The sequence below is a fragment of the Octopus bimaculoides genome, chromosome 15, assembly GCF_001194135.2.
Source record: "Octopus bimaculoides isolate UCB-OBI-ISO-001 chromosome 15, ASM119413v2, whole genome shotgun sequence".
NCBI classification, from domain to species: domain Eukaryota; kingdom Metazoa; phylum Mollusca; class Cephalopoda; order Octopoda; family Octopodidae; genus Octopus; species Octopus bimaculoides.
Window position 1 is genome coordinate 39,007,687 of NC_068995.1, and position 5,248 is coordinate 39,012,934.

The window sequence follows — 5,248 nt, forward strand, 5'->3', positions numbered from 1 at the left end:
ATATATATATATATACATACACATACAAAATGGAACAACCATATAGAGTAGAGAGTCACATCAAAAACGTGAACATAAACTCACTTGGACGACGAGGGTTCTAGTTGTTTTGATCAACGGAGAGCTTGCTCGTGAAATTATCGTGCAAGTGGCTGAGCACTCCACAGACACGTGTACCCTTATTAACGTATGTCTCAGGCAGTTTCAGCGTGACACAGAGTGTGACAAGGCCGGCCATTTGAAATACACGTACTACTCATTTTTCTCAGCTGAGTGGAGTGGAGCAACGGGAAATGAAGAGTCATGATCAAGGTCAGAACGTATCGTCGGGAATTGAACGTATGATCTTACGATCGTGAGTTGAACGCCCTAACCACTAAGGTACGTGCTTTCACACACACGCGTACACACACAAACTTATATGCGTGTGTGTATGTATGTATACATATATATATATATATATGTGTGTGTGTCGGTTATGCATACTTTCTATTATAGGGATATGGTTTCTTCATTTAATGTGTATATTTGTACATTTCACATTTTTTCATGTTCTGGAATGTAATCTAGTTAGCAATGTTATGTATGATATACATTTTACAGAATCACTCTTAAGTCAACACTGAGATGACCATGAAGGTTGTAGAATATTGGCATTAAGTGGCAAGATTTGTAAAAATCATTCTGCTATTATTGAATAGTTGTTAATAAATGTGGAATTACATTTAACAATGCTTTTTTTTTTCATTTTATTATTTTTTCAGTATTTGCATTCATTGCAACATGTTTTAGGTTGTTAACTGACTTAGATTAAAGTTTTAAAACGATTCGTCGTTTTTGCCTTGATAAATTGTTAACAATCTCCTGGTTTGGTAATGGATTTTTTTTTTTAAAAATCACCACATGGTTTAAAATAAGTGGCACGTGAAATCCATATTCTGTAGGAATGAATGAAGCATTATAAAAACCGCTTACCTTGTAAATATGCAGTGTAAATTAAAGCAAAATTTCATATATAATGCACATCGCCGTTGAACACGTTCCAGATTTACTTTGCTGTAAAATACCATTATGAAATATATTCTGTAGACTACATTCTGAAAATGTATTGTGTAAAATAACTATCAGTAAATATATTTATGTAAAAAAAAACCATCAACAGATATATTCGTATGTATTTATATATTATTGTATTACTACAGAGAACCAACCTTTCATGTTCATTTCTGAATATTTTTTTATGTAGATAGGTTTATAAACAGTAACAGTTCTTATATATAAAATATATGCTGGGAAAGCAATATAGTCAATGTCAACAGAAATGTGAGTTAAACGTATGTTTTAGGCTCTTATTTAGATTCACAGATATTATACTATAACCAGGCAGTTCTTATCTAGAAAGAAGTACTAAATTATTGGAAACATAAATATTTGTTACTGCTATTATCAAACTGTTCGAAGTAATATACTAGAGTGTGTGTAAAATTTATTGTAACTGGAATGGATGGAAATTACATGAACTGGAGAATGTTTCCTGTTACCTTTCTATATTATACTACATAATATTACGATGCATTATTTCAAAATGAAACGATCTTACATTGTAGGAATTGCAAGGTAATCTACCTTGCCAAATTTTCGAGAGATTTCCTTTCATTTGCAACCGAGGTACGAAACCAAAAAGTCCGCACTATTCCCATAAAAGCTATAGAACTAAAAGCCGCATTGGATAGTTTAGTGCGAGATTCATCAAATGTGATAAAATCACAGAGAGATCAAGGGAGTCTATTTAACAAATTGGTCCAATAATAATTCGCGAAGAGGCTCGTAAACACAATAACAAAATAACTTGATATACATCGTTAGACTACTACTACTACTACTTTATTGATTGTACAACCAATATTTCTTTTATATTTCTGACCTCTCAATGACACAACACTAATTTGAAATGTATATTGAATGAACTTACCTATATACAGCTCATGTTACTTATTGCTCAACGCGTGGTTGCCATCAGATTTAGTAAGTAGATACTCATTTCAATATATATTTATATATTCATTTTATTTAGCACTTAATGCAGTGAAGTTAATTGATCTGGTACATTGCACAATCTGCAGAGTGCTTAAATTGTTTCGTTACATCTTTCAGCAAATTGACTTTAAATCTCTTTGGAATTAACTTACTCTTTCAAGTTCCGATGTTGATAATATTCTTAATGATTATTTCTAAAATTATTTTAAAAATAAATTCTAATAAATTCTAGAATCATAAAATACTTAATAATCAAGTCAATAATTATGAGAATATTTAATACAAGCATAATGCGTATATTAAAACTACTCATTATAATTGACTGAGTTGTAGTGCTTTTAATTAATTTCACTTAAGAAAATTTCTTTCATCTTTATCTTCTATATCTTTCAATCGTTGGAGAGCATCTATGTTGCGACATTGTCTTGAAGACTCCAGAACTTATTTTCTATTGTCCGCTACTCATCCCATCTTTTTCCTTTAACCGAGCAACTTAGTTACGGAGGCGTAAACAATCTGACAGTGGTTGTTAAGAGATAGCGGAAACAAGTATAGATACAATGAAAGTCTAAACAATTCATATCACGTTAACGTCATATCGCTGTTCGTAGCGCAGAGGAAAGGAAATTGCACAAATATAGGAGCCTGACTCCGAAATATATCTTTGAAACGATCTTCATTGAGAACTCATGCGTTCTGGGAACCTGATCACTTGGTTTCCCCCAAACAACTCAGGATAACTGCACTCTCTCTCTCTCTCTCTCTCTCTCTCTCTCTCTCTCTCTCTCTCTCTCTCTCTCTCTCTCTCTCTCTCTCTCTCTCTCTCTCTCTCTCTCTCTCTCTCTCTCTCTCTCTCAGAAATAAGAGACACATCATCTTTTGTTTAATCGTTCTATTGCACAACCAACATAAATCATATTGTGTTTCGTGCTTTCTACCACGTAATGACAAGATTTCGAAATATCTACATGGCTTTCTACTCCCTGTCGCAAAAAGATCAAGTTCCTTTAATCGGGATACTTTTGATTTTATGTCTAACATCAACAGCTTCTTTAAGCAACGAGACCATGTCGAGAACAGTTCTTTGGTAACCATGGATGTTTCTTCTTAAAACCCAATATTGACCGCGTTGAAGGGGTAGAACCATTCATGCATGCCTACGAAAAGCGGTCAAACAAAAGCATTACACTAAATTTTCTCTTTAGATTATTGATATTTGTGCTACAAAGTATCACAGTGAACTTTGGACAAAGATTTTACCACCAGACTTCGGGTTGCGCCATGGTTACTTCCACAGCAGTTAATTTCGCTAATGTCTTCATGACGACATTCGAGACAGTCACTGAAGACATTCAAATTTTTTCATGGTTATGAACTAATACTTTCGTTACGGTTCATTGATGACGTCTTTTTCATCAGGGAATATTTACAGGATAGTTTAATTGACTTCTTGCATTTCTGTGACGCTTATGCTAAAAACTATGTCTTTAAGTTCAACATAAAATTTACGTGTAGTTTTTTAAAAAACTAGCGTTGAATTTTTGGGCACAAAAGTTAAGTTTTCTGGAGGCAGAATAGTGACAGAGTTACTTTGCAAGCTTCACGTCATCCCACATTTATCTCCACCGTCGCTCTGATCATCCACATCATATAATTCGGTCAAATCCGAAATCCCAATTATTTTGGCTAAAATGGATTTGTACTGACGTAAGAGATTACTGGAAACATGCATATGTTTTCGTACATGTTTATGTCAAACGCGTTTACAGTGAATTGCGATTAAAGGGAATGGTAAATGAAATAGCTAAGATTAGCAAAAATAAGCAAGTCTTCGCGCATAATTATAACAAACACAATACAGTAGATGACGGAATTTTTTTAGTGATCAACTAAATTTCGCTGGCATTTCAAAAGTGTTGCATAAAAATTACCAGCATGTGGCCAAAAAATATCCTCGTTTGAAACACATATTTCCTCAGCTGCCTATTGTAGGCTTTAGACTGTATAAGGATATAAGATTAATATTGACCTCTATTTCTGAATCCAAGAAAACGAACACTGGAGTTTTTGCATGCTGTACTTTGAAAAATAGAACCAAGAGAGGTAAGCCCTGTTCATTGAGCGAAACACCGTAGACACAGCAGCATTCTGAGATTTGTATATTTCGAGACCCCCACCCCCACCACACACAGACGAGATTTTTCAGGATATTAAAAGTTTGTATATAGAAAAGTGGAATTTTTCAAAGGCTTTAAATCAAACCCGAATAGTTGCTTCAGACCGGACTCTGCTAAATGCACACAAGGGCCAGTCAGGTGATTGTGTTAAATGATTTAAGGGTAGCCCTAAATGTTGGATAGGTTTAAGGGCACACTTGATGTGTCGAATAGGTTTAAGGGCACACTTGATGTGTCGAATAGGTACAATAGCGCACCTATGTATCGATTACGCTTACGGATACCATCAATGAGCAGGGTAGAATTTGTTGGTTGTGTTATTAGTATACAGTTGAGTGGAAGTGGTACTCTTTTAGAAACAGAGTCACAAAGCGTGTCGTTTCAAATTCAATCACTTTAAAAATCGAGTAACTCTCTTTTCTTTTTCAGATATACTCGAAAGTATTTACACACATAGAAATCCGATTACGACAAATTATTCAATGGTCTGTTCATTGAATTAATATTTAAGTGACTGATTATTCCGCAGGCAGGTGTGATCTAAGTAGGATGAATCATTCAGACAGTTCCGTACTTGTTCATTTATATGGACACGCGACAGGATTCATTGTAGCTTCCGCCACCCCGGTTTTACGTAAGAGACATGGGTTGACCCCAAGCTATACAAAACGGTATCTACCCAAGGTGATAGGCAGTCAGATCTGATTCAGAACTCTTGGAGCAAACTTCTCAACCATTCGATCATATTGCGCCATATATGCACACAAGCTCGCGCGCGTATAATGTATGTGTGTATGTGGTGGTGGTAGGGAGTGCAAGCGCACGGACGACTGTGTATTCTACATTCTCACCTGAAGCTCTGAAATATGTGTGCGTATATGTATACATACATACATACATATAAGAATTCATTACTTCATTACTATATATCTTGCTATGTATTGGTATTATTAAAGTTTGTTCATATTTGCAATAATTTTATGGTATATATATATATATATATGTATGTATATACACAATGAAAGCGAAATTTA